At 41.7% G+C, this 12,363-nt stretch overlaps 2 long non-coding RNA genes across 3 annotated transcripts in view; one reads left to right on the forward strand and one right to left on the reverse strand.

Moving 5' to 3' along the window:
• The window catches only part of LOC128779560 (uncharacterized), a 28,092-nt gene extending 20,883 nt beyond the window's left edge, over nucleotides 1-7,209 (reverse strand). The window contains exon 1 of the long non-coding RNA XR_008425596.1: nucleotides 7,156-7,209. This is a non-coding gene — a long non-coding RNA (uncharacterized lncRNA). The remainder of the gene's footprint in view (nucleotides 1-7,155) is intronic.
• LOC128779559 (uncharacterized) overlaps nucleotides 6,935-12,363 on the forward strand; it is a 29,429-nt gene continuing 24,000 nt past the window's right edge. For both annotated transcript variants that reach the window (XR_008425595.1, XR_008425594.1), the window contains exon 1: nucleotides 6,935-7,043. This is a non-coding gene — a long non-coding RNA (uncharacterized lncRNA). The remainder of the gene's footprint in view (nucleotides 7,044-12,363) is intronic.

Here is a 12,363-nt window from a genome sequence, read left to right on the forward strand (position 1 = left end):
TAAAGGGAAACATCAAAGGCAAGGTGTTCAGAACAAGCTGTCCCGCTCACCCCCCTTGCAGGGAGGGTAACCATGGGATGCACTTCTAGCCAACAACACTTAAGCAGATGTGGGCTAGGAATTTCTGGGAAAGTTTGGTTTTCCTGATCTGGGGGCCATCCCTTCCTCCTTGTTGCTTCCTTCTCTCTTTCCTACTGGGACAATGGCTTGAGGCTGGAAGTGGAATAGCCAACTTGCCACCGTGAAACAGACAGAGGATAAGAGCCATTCCTTAAGGATAGAGGGGAAGGAATACACATGGAGCCTGAGGAAAAGGACATAGATGATAGTATTTCTTCCCTGCTCTGCCTACTTCCAACATTTTTTGTTATGTTAGAAAAGCAAAACCACTACAGAAAGGATTGGTTGCATCCCTGAGTAATATATATGGTATGTCCGGGAACTTGGATGGAAGAAAAATACCTTTGAGAAATGGGAACTCCAAGCCTGAGATACATGTGTATGTGGGGTCTGAATTTATACTACTGGCTTGACTTAAGAATCCTAACTTGAGAGAGTAAATTAAGTAAAAAGTCAAGCTAGGATTTGAAAGCTCTAGACCTAGTAGTAAAAACGTACCCTTACTCCTTGGGAACATTTTTACAACTCTTAGGAAGAAAAAAATTGAAGATAAAGTTCACAGTCAAAAACTTACAAGGTCTGTGAAAGAACAAACTATGGTGAGGTGAGTCAACAGATACAGCAGAAGAAAGACTCGGTACTCAGAGAACTGCATATCATAGAGCATTCTGGAAGAGACTGAGATAAATGTAACGTGACTAAAGATACAAACAAAATCATAGAAAACATAATAAAAGAAGAAGATACGAAAACAATAAGCAACTTTGAAAAAGAACCACATTGCATCTCTATAAGTGGAAAATATAGTCACTGAAATTAAAAATGCAATGACCAGGATAATGAAGAAATAAGACAAAATTGAAGGAAGAATCCATAAACCAGAAGACAGACTGGAGGAAATTTCTCAGAACACGGGTCAGAGAAACTATGAAACTGCACTTACGTGCTATGGAAAATGGATCAGAAGACTCGAAATGTACCACATCGAGTAGAAATTTCAGACCGAACAAATAGCAGAGAAATGGGGAAGAGCTGATATTTAAGAAAATAACATCCAAGGGGGGAGAGACAATATAAAGAAACTAACACCGAAGTTTTCCAGAACTAAAGTAAAACATAAATGAGTCTTTGGATTTCAGAAGTTTGCAAATACCCTAGCACTATAAATTCACAATTTGGTACACTAAGGTGAAAATTCAGAATGTCAATAAAAAGAAAAATGTTAAAAGCAACCAAAGCAGATGCCTAAAAACAAAAACAAAAAACAAAAAAAAATCCAATTAGACCATCATCACACTCGCCATCAGTCACCGCGGATGTGTGTGGGGAATGAACGGCATCTCCACGCTGCTGAGAAAAATAATTCTCGTTCTAGAATTCTATACCTAGCTAAAGTTTTATGCCAGACAGTAAACTAGACATTTCAAACCAATGAAAATCCAGAGTTTATCACTCAATGGCCCTTCCTAAAAGATCTACTGCAAAGTTTACTGCAGTAAGAAAAACAGTAGAGTCCAGAAGGAGGATGTGAAGGGCAAAACATAAGGATGAATAGAGAAATTGTTAAACGCATTGTCAAAGTCACACAATGATTTCCTATAAATAGTAAATCTGAGAGGACTTTAACAACGAGGAAACACTCAGATAGCCATTGGCAATGACACTGGACACTGCACAGGAAGCTCTGAGCTTAAGGGCCCTAAGTTCCTGTGTCAGTTCAGAGGAGAACAGATATGGATGAACTTTACATTCCATTAAGAATTTTTAAGAATAAATAAATAAATAGTAAAGAAATAGAAATATAATTTCCAAGCCAAAAGAGAGAAACTAAAAGAAAAAGAACTTGAGATATCGACAATCCAATGAAAAGCAGGAATGAGAGAGTATGGAAAAGATCAGAAATACAAAAATTAATTTTAAATAGAAAATTAGAAAACAATGTTGTGATACATATGCACATTATATGACTATAAATGTACACTTTAAAACATGAATCAATATAAAATATTGTTCATGAACAAGTATATGAAGAAAAATATAAAAATAAGAATAGGAAAGATAGTGATCGATTTCAAAATGACTATCTTGATGGGGGAAAGGTGGGGGACTGGAATTGAAAACAGGTACAGCAGGATGGCCACGTACCTTCACATGGTTTTTCTACACTGTGAAACGAAACAAACAAATCAAAAGAATGGAACAAAAGTGATGAGCCATTAAATCCAAGAATAATTGTACACAAACAAGCAATATAAGAAACCTACATGCCCTCAACGCATTAGAAAATACAACAGAACAGATCAAGCCTGAGTGAGTGGGAAGCAAGCCCAACAGAGGGTGACCCGTTTGCCTTCAGGTACTGGTATTGGCATCAGTGTTCTAACTGCAGAGCTTTGCTGAGAGAGAACATGCATTTAATTTGCAAAAGAAAAGATTCATATTGGGGTGAAAAAAAGGATTACATGACTCTATAAAGATTTTTACACATTTGACAGAGATTATTAGCATATATATTTTAGAAGAATCTTGTTTCCCTAAAATATTTACAAATAAGAATAATTTTCCCTGGCTGCTGTGGCTCAGTGGATTGAGCACCAGACTGTGAACCAACAGGTCGCCGGTTCGATTCCCAGTCAGGGCACATGCCTGGGTTGCAGGCCAGGTCCCCAGTGGGCGGCACACCAGAGGCAACCACACACTGATGTTTCTCTCCCTCTCTTTCCCCCTCCCTTCCCCTCTCTGAAAATAAATAAATAAAATATTTTTTAAAAAGAATAATTTGACTAATAAAGTCTCTTTCTGGAGGTACCTTAGACTGCTGGTTCCCCCAATATGTTGATGTGCAAACATGTGCATGAAAACCTGCAAATGGCGAAAGTCCCCTTGGGATGTTTCCAATTCAACAAGTCTCAGACTGAGGAGGTTCCTCCACTTACTGCAGTTTGCTGTGATTCTGAAGAGGAGGAGGATGGGGAGGAGGAGATCAATCGGACGTAACACTCTGGAAGCCACTTGCCTACTCCTACCTACTTGTTCCATTTCTCACCGTGGCAAGGGATTGGACGCAAGGAGAACTGGAATAAAGTCCAAATGTGAACGCTTTCTACATCTTCTCTTCCCACAGTTCCAGATAGTCTGGCATCCCTTACCTTGCTTGGCCAGAGCCAAGAGAAAGTGGGATGTAATGACATCCCTTCCAATTGAAGCTGGCCAGGGGTAAAATACCAGGAGGAAAATCTGCTCCTGGTTTTTATTGTTAAGTTTATGGCAGCTAAAAATACAATCCATGTGCTTCTGTCTGTTCTCACAGTGATGACGAAGATTTCCACCCAGACACCAAGACCCCCAGACCTGGCATCTTAGGCCAGTCCTGAAGACTCTTCACTGACTCCAGGAGGGTCCCAAGAATACTTTGAAGACCACCAGTTGATATAATCTCTACCACTCCAACCAGAAGGGTGATTCTGAAATGTCATTTCCCCCCATTCTCCTTTTTTATTGAGGTATAATTTATGTATTATGAAACGCACATATTCTAAATATACAATCCTATTATTTTTGATGAAACTGTATACCCCTCCCAATCAAGGTACAATATAAAGGCATTTTTAAAGGAAACTTATTGTCTGGATGGAACCAATAGCAATAAAACATAATAGCTTCTATTTCCAAATCTTAACATTTGCAATCTACGAAATAGCATCCAAGACTTGAAGATAAAGAGAGACATGTAGGAAAGAGTACACTTTACCCCATCTATAAGAATAGTTCTATTTTCCATAGTAATTTAGATAAGAAACAGAAAATGCTATAAATCACTGTAAAGTGATTTGTACTTTAAAGTACAAATCTTAACATTTGTATGCTGAAAAGTGGTTACTCATTAATCATACTTTATTTTCCTCTCAAATTTTCTTATACTGCCACAGGAATAAGCTAATACACCTTATCTTCTGTCCTATCTGAAAACTCTGGGTGAACAGTCTAGGCCAGCATCCATTCTAGCCATGGGGGTGCAGAGCAACAAATAGTTCTCTTTAAATCAAAGAAAAATAACAAATACAGAATACCTCACTCTGAAGTTCCTCTATTTTGGTGCAAACCTCTCTTAACAGGCTCTTTTCAAGTCTTTGGAGCATTATTAAATGATCCACTATTGATTTTCCGTGCTTAGCACGGGTGGAATGGAGTCACTTGAAGCACTAATGACTGAAGCCCACTCACTGTCTCAAGAACTGGTACAAAGGCAGAAGAAGTACTTGGAACTCGTTCCTACAACCATCCTCATAACTTAAATTTCAACACTGGGAAATAGGACAGGTGGGAAATAGGACACGGAACTCCACTCATCTCTCTCACTTACACGTAGCACTGCTGCTATTTCTGTAACTTACCTTGGGAAATTTTGTAAGTATTGGTATATTTTGCTATTCAGCATGAAGCTGTATGCCTCATTTCTACCTTTGAAATCCAAATTTCCAGATAATCACTTTTAGGAAAGCATTCCTCTATTTTCAGCTTCATTCTCCATGGGCCATTTATGTGCAATGCAGAGCCATTGAGTAACTAGAGGTTACAGTAAGAATCTGTCTTGTCAGTTTCTACCTTAAAGAGAAAAGCGTTTAAGAGAAACAAACAATTTGTTTTTAATGGGTAAAAGAAAAGAACAGGCATTTCACTGAGAGGGAGGAGCGGGAAGAATGGTCACACAAATTCAACCTCATAAATAATCAGGAAAATGCAAATTAAAACAAGACACCATTTCACACCCCATCAGATTAGCAAAAATTTGTAGTCTGACAATATGAAGTGTTGATGAGGATGCAAAACTACAGACTCTCACACAAACTTGTGTGAGGGATAGGTGTCTAAATGGGTAATGATGATGAAAACAATTATTTGTATTTAGTAAAGTTGGTATGCATACCTTAGTTCCCAGCTATGCTAGTCCTAAAATAAATAAATAAATAAGTAAATAAATAAATAAATAAAATGTTATATAGATATACTCATCTCGATTACAATACCTCTGCTTCCTTCTTTTCACTGGTGCATAGGGGTCCATCTTCCTGCTGACAGATGTAGGTTGTTTCTACTTTATAAATATACATATAGTATATAAAGTATATATACAAAGTGTATATACACACACACATACACATACATATACACACACAATCACAGAAGAATAAACCTGGAGATTATATATTTAATTTTTTTTTAAGTTATAAGTGGGTTTGTTTGGATTGAGAGATGGGGAATAATTTTTCCTTTCTCACCTACAATCTGCATTTTCTTATATTTCTACAGTGAAACGGCAAAACTGTGACTCTTGAGAACAATTACCGGCAGGTAGCATCTGATAACATCACAGACTTACTACAATCCTGAAACATTTCCACTACTTGGTGAAAGTCTTCACATCTGCACAAGGAAACATATACAGGAAGGTTCACAGAAACATTGTTTACAATTGAGAAAAAGTAGAAACAACCTGCATGTCAACAGGAGGATGGATACCTAAGCACCAGTGAAAAGAAGGAAGCAGAGCCACTGTGATCGAGGTGAGTACATCACACAAATGCCATGTGGAGTGACACGGCTGCAAATTGCAGAAATGTAGGCGCAGTTCATACTGCTCATATAAAGATTTAAAACATGCAAATTAACACGCTATAGTGTGTTGTTTATGTGTACATACATATGTAGGGAAAATATTTTAATACACAAATGCAGGGTGTATGCTGTCTCTGGAATGTGAGGAAGGGAAATGAGATTAGGAACGGGGCCAGTGGGGGTGGGGGAGCTGGACTTCAATTTCACCTGTAATGGGCTGAACAGGAGAGATACTTGCTATTATAATTCTCTGTAGGATTTTAAAAAAATTTTTATAGGCCTAAAATGTCCTCATATAAGGAAATAAAAATTTTCAATTAAGTGTCTCTCTAGAAACGTAATTAACTGAAGGTGCAATCATGGACTTTTGGACTAATTTTTAAAAATATTTTACAACTTTATTTTTGGCAAAGATTTCCATACCAGAACATCTGATTACTTCAAAAATAGAAATAATTTTTATAAGAATATTTTCTTACCATTATCACTCCATTATGCTTAAAATCCAAACTATCTCCACTGGGGGGGAAAATTAAAACATATGCCCCTCTCTCCCTAAAAGTATTTATTTATGTAAAAGAAGGGGATAAAGAAGAGCAACGAAACTGGACAAAGTAGTCGTCATTTCCTTCTCTCAGCGTATTCTAAATTTAGGGGGAAGTCTATGGCTCAGAAAACCCCTGGGTGACTAAGCCCTGCTTCCAGCCTTCACGGCTGGCCGTCCCAACCCTGGCTGGCGCTGTCAGGAGGCAGAATTACACATTTGCACATGGTTAAACAGTTTCGTCACCGAAGTAGAGTTAAACTCGCTTTAAAAGAAGGAAAAGAAAACATTCGGTGCATTCCACATTTCCCCCTAAGTGTACCGTACCGTCAAGTCCTGCTGCATTTTGCATTCCTCAGAGCTCCTAAACACTACTTAAATTGTGCCCATAAATCACTTCATCCCTGGTGAAATATAGCTGTCTCCTCCAGCAGAAATAAGGGGCGACACCTGGGGTGAGGACCCCCCAGCTCTGCAAGAATCAATGGCGGCTCGCAGGGACCCACCCTCTGTCTGGTAGGCTGCAAAGTGTGCGGAGGCTCGCGTCCTTTCCGTTACCCAGCCACCAGCAGCTTTGGGTTAAAAACCCTTGTGTTAAAATCTGGCGAAGTCTACCTCCTGACCACGTGATCCAGCTCAGCAGTCCCAGCGTGCGGGAACTGTAAGGTGACGGGCGGAAAGCATCCTCCAAAAGGCGCAGTGGAGAGAAACTCAGCTGGAAGAGGTTACAGAGCCCAGAAATTAATCAAGATATAAATGAGGGGTGAGTGAGCTCCTGGCAAAAGGACTCTCCTTTACCAGGGAATCCACCTTGGGACTCCTGAAACTCACGGACGCGACTTGATTGACAGCGAAGCTGTTTACACACCACATACCCTGGGGTAGCCGGCTCAGGAACCAGGGCCTGAGTTCCAGACGCTTCCTCTGGCAGGCAGCCGGCCGCGAGGGGGCGGGGCGGGGCCTGCGGGGGCGGGGCCTGCGGGGGGCGGGGCCGAGGCCATGGGAGGCGGGGCCCCAGCGCCTGCCCCTCTGCCCTCCCGGCCGGTCACCACGGCCCCGCCCGGGAACGGCTGGGAGGAGGGAAACCAGTTCCGTGGGCCTGCCCAGAGGATTTGTAGAGCAGGGCTGGGCGGTGCTCGGACCGGCCCGTTGAGAACACTCGCCTGGGCCCGGCCGAGGGCCTCCATACTGTGCACTGTCTGCATTGCCAATAAGGACCTCTGAGGAAGTAGGCAATTTCCCAGCCCCGCCCCTGCCCCACCCCTGACACGCACACACACACATACACACACACAGGCTCTCATACTCACGCGCAGTCACACTGTTCTACAGACACGCGGGGTGGGTAGGTATTGCTGATAGTTGCCCCTTCTTCCTAACGAAAGAGCTCAGTAGCCAAAACTATCTGGAAGGAATCATGGAAAGCAAGCAGCTCCTGCCCCAGGCCCTCCCCAGGGTGAGGGGAGAGGTGGGTCTCTGGAAAAGCCTGGAAGCTTCCACTTCGCAGGGCAAGAGAGAGAGAAGTCCTCCTCTCCTTGGGCTAGGCCAAAAATTGCTCCTTCTTTTTGGGCCTGGTGTTCTCCGTCCCTGGAAGAGCTGCATCTAACGTGAAGTGTCCCTAAATTGATTTCTGTTGAATAACAGTGGGTTCTTACTTTCAGAATTAATTTTGTCACGTACCATGACAGGGCACCATGCTAGGCACTTCCACAAAAGTGAAACCACTGCGACCTGGCCCAGCTGAACCGGGTTGCCGTTAACATCTGCCTAGGAAGGTAAGGGAAAGGGCTTAGCAGGCCATGCTGTTGGGGTCAAGTCCTGCAGACTAGACTGCCTGCCTAGCTATTTAAACTACAAGTTTCAATACTCCGTGAGTTAGCATTGACTTCACCCTTGACCCAATACAGTCGGCCCTCCAGTCCTCTCCATCTGAGGGTTCCTCATGCGAGGATTCAGCCAACCTCGGATTGAAAATATTTGGGGGGGGAAAGTTACGTTGTTGCAGACATGTAGTTAGGCCTCCGATGGTTGTGTCTGTACTGAAGATGTATAGACTTTTTTTCTTAGCATTATTCCCTAAGCAATACAGCACAACTATTTACGTGGTGTTTACATTGTGTTAGGTCTTATTATAAGAGCTCTAGACATGATTTAAAGATATAAAATACTATGCTATTTTATATAAGGGACCTGAGTGTCCTCAAATTTTGCTATCCAACAAGGCCTGGAACCAATCCCCCAAGGAACCAAGGGTCAACTGTATTTTTCCTCATGAGCCATTTTTATTTCTTTGTTCTTATCCTTCCCCATTTTCTTTCTGCCTCCTTCTCCACAAACTCACTTTCTTCTACACCCTGGAAAGCTGGAGAGGAGCAAGGATACAGGGCTGGAAGTAGGGGAAATCCTACCCATCAGAAAAGGATGAGGCAGGACCAGGACTTCTGCGTCTCCTGCCAAGTTCAAATGGTAGGAGAACCAGCTGGGTCGCGTCTGGACATGCTTTTCATTTCTGCAGCTCACAGAATTTTGTGTGTGTGTGTGTGTCACTTCAACTTCAGTGATCTTTGGTGCCCCTGAAGGCAAGTAGCACACCTGAATCATAAAGCTTCAGATGCGTTGAGTTCAAAGTTTTATTTTCTACTTTTAAAGCCCTCAATAAATTACGGCAAAGGGAGTTGGAATCCAGCCTCCAGCCCCGGAGTTCCTCTGGGATTGTTAAGGTTGGCGAAGCAATCTGCTCTTGAGAAACCAGGTGTAACGAGACCTGGGTGGAGGGATCCTGGGGTTGTTTGTGGAACTTTCTCCTCCTCTGTGGCATATGCCAGAGTCTCTCTGGGGCAATCCTGCAAGTTTGCCAATTGAGCTACGCGGTGGCAACCTGCCTTTGTTATGCAAGTCGCAGAGCACAAAGCGTCCCTGCCTAGAATTCCTGGCTGGCACAGGAAGGAGGAAAGGGGTCAACAGGAATTCTGGGCATCAGGCTTAGGATACCTCTTCACTCCCTCTGCCCCCTTACCTCCACCTCATCATCTTTAGAAGCCCAGCTAATTCACATTCAAAAAGAGGTAATGCTTCAGGGCTCTGCCGCCAACTTGAATAGGGTCGTTAGGATTAAAGTGATATAACAAATTCAAAATTAACTTTCTGCACAAGTCAGCTGATGCAAAGACAGCAGTTAGTTCTTGCTGTTCTCTGTTTCCCTTATCGTTATGAATCCTATTTTGTCCAAGCTCTAATGTTTTTACACTTCCGGCAAAATAGTTGTTTCTTTCTAAGACTTTTAAAAATTATGGTGTCAGGGATAGTCAGCAATTCCTGTTTTTGTTTTGGTTTTTTTCCTGTGAGCCTGTCTTCCTGCAAATCTCCTGCTGCTGTAGCAACTTAACATGCTTTTGAATCTGGCTGCAAAGATGCCATTTGGTGTCGTTTTCCAGGCTGTGCTGACTGTTTCCCAGGGAGAACTCAGAGATCCTGGGATGTATATGTATTAACACGTTGAGACCTATTAGAACGTACATATGTATTAATATGTTGAGAGCAACAGCAAAAAGTGGCTTGCAGTGGCTTTGTGTCAACCCCCCGGGGTGGCCCCACAGTCTGGTCCAAACCCTGTTCTGGAAGATCTGCCCACTCAAATCAGGTTCCCCATGACCACAACACAAGTGGGTGGGAGTGAGAACTGTGGAAGCCGCAGCCCCCCCAGGAACGAGCTTGTTGATTACTGCCTGCCGTTTCATTAGAGGGGAGCTTTGATAAACACAGAGGCTGTCTTGCAGGAAGAAAACAAAAAGAGAAAGTGAATCACTTTATCAAAGATAAAGGAAATCTTCCTTCTCTCTGCTTTGTGTGGTGATCTAAACCTGCGGGAAGTCAGACGCAAGAGATATACAAGCCCAAACTGAGGAGGATCTCATGCTGTCGGCTCCGTGGGGGTTGAAAAAAGCTGAGAAATGACTCCATTCCATATGCCTCTCGAGGACATTCTCCAATGATCTTCTCCGTAACACCAGCTGCTTCTCCGCCTCCTGGTATTTACTAGTGGGCACTCTGTGTAAGAAGGGACCTCTCTACACTCTGTTTCAGTGTGGTGGTCATTTTTATAACACTTTATCTCAGTGGTCCCCAAAGCACTTTAGAAAAGCTAAATCCATCATTATGAGGAAAATACAGGCATTTAGGGAACTGAAATGAGAATATCCTTTGGCTGAAATAATTTATCCTTTATTTCACAAAGTCTCTCTCTAACATAGAACCTGTCTGGGTGGTAAACATATTCGAAGTCCTGAGGGAAATGACCCAAAGATTATATTTTGTTTTTGCTATTTTGTTATGCTCTCGGAGTGAGTTTAGAAAGTCAGTGATATTCGAAGCAGGGAAGTCTCTTACGTCCACCCTTACAAATCAACATGGACGTGAGTCCTTAAAAAGTAAAGTTCAAAACCAACTCGTAAGTCCTTACATTGTGGTACAGAAGAGAGTTTGTTCTCAGTAGCAGACCAAGGGGCCATTCATAGAATGAGATCGATGAATTGGGCTGAAGGGGAAGTATGAGGGATTAATCTAAGTTACTGATTGTTCCTTTTCTCAAAATTCTCCCTGGCAAAGATTAAATCGCACCAAATATCAATCAATTCTGTGATAATAAGACCATCAAATTTGTTTCATTAAACATTCTCCTTTCTCTCACAACTGTCTAAACAGGATTTTCCCATTTAGCAACCAATTCATCCAGACTCCTGATTATCCTATAACTTAGGAGATCCCTTGAATCAAATATTAATATTTGTACAGTTATTAAAGTATTTGGTGATTTGCACACTAGCTAAAATTAAATATAGCATGTCATTTGTAACCTTAGAAAAGACTAAAATGGCAAATTATTTTCTAATCTTTGGTTTTTGCTGGAACAACTTGTAAGATGACATATTTGAAGTGGTATGTATAATAACAAAATAATTCTTTAAAGTGCTCTATTGAAGCAAAATCTTTTACATTATATAGCGCAGTGCTTTTCAGACTGCATTTATGCAAGGACTCTTTTCCAAACAAAATATTAAATAGAAGCCAAATAAATAAAACAGATGAAAAGAGAGGTGCGAAGGGAACCGGGGAGGAACCGCATCTATTCTCTGAACCCCCACAAGGGCCATCAAAGCACCTTTGAGGGACACCGAGGCTCTAGGAAGCGGGAAAGCCAGTGCAGTGCTGTAAGACTTATTACGAAGAAAACAAAAGGCACCGTTTGAGATGACATTCCTCGCTTCTGTATGCATGTAGGTGTTTGCCAGATATCACTCAGTTACTCTCTGTTTCCTGTCTTTATCATTCTTACTCCGAAGCTGCAACTTTTGTGGCATTTTATAATAGTGCACAGAGATTCTGTGTCTGTGAGTTTCAAATTCTAAGTTGTGTTTTTTTTTTATCCTAACAGTACAGAAAAAGCCAGAGGACACATTAGGCCAAAACACATGTGACCTCAATGAATTATTTAGATAAATATTTCTGTCTTGTAGAATAACAGTAATATCTCAAGAGATGATTGTCAAATTATGATTAGGACCTCAGAGAATACTTTATCCAAAAACCGTGACTTTTCTTTCTTCAGCTGAGAACACTGGGGTCCTGGAAGTCACAAAACATCACCAAGGTTACAGGGGGACATCCCAGAACACAGTTCTCTTGTCTCTGAGTCACATGCTTTCTCCAATACTCTATGTTTTGCATTGTATAAGTTCATATGAAATTCTTCCAACTTGAAACATCAAAATTAACTCAATGGAAATCAGTTGAGTATTTCTGTATGTCTTTAGACTAACCTGGTCCTGCTCCCACTTTAGTCATAGTCAAGAAGCGTGGCTTGTATTAGGTCAGAGGTCATGGAAACATCCTTAAGCAACTCATGTCCCAGCAAAAGGATTCCTGGGGGTCCTGCAGGGAACAAAGAACACTAAGGCACACAAAGCATCCGTGCCTTCTTTGGAAAGTAGATGTCACATAAGCGTATCTGGAGACAAATTCGCGACTGTGGGGCTGAGATGGGAAGGCCAAAATGTTGGTGTAGGGGAGTCCGGTTTTCTTCCACC

The sequence above is a fragment of the Desmodus rotundus genome, chromosome 11, assembly GCF_022682495.2.
Source record: "Desmodus rotundus isolate HL8 chromosome 11, HLdesRot8A.1, whole genome shotgun sequence".
Lineage (NCBI taxonomy): Eukaryota > Metazoa > Chordata > Mammalia > Chiroptera > Phyllostomidae > Desmodus > Desmodus rotundus.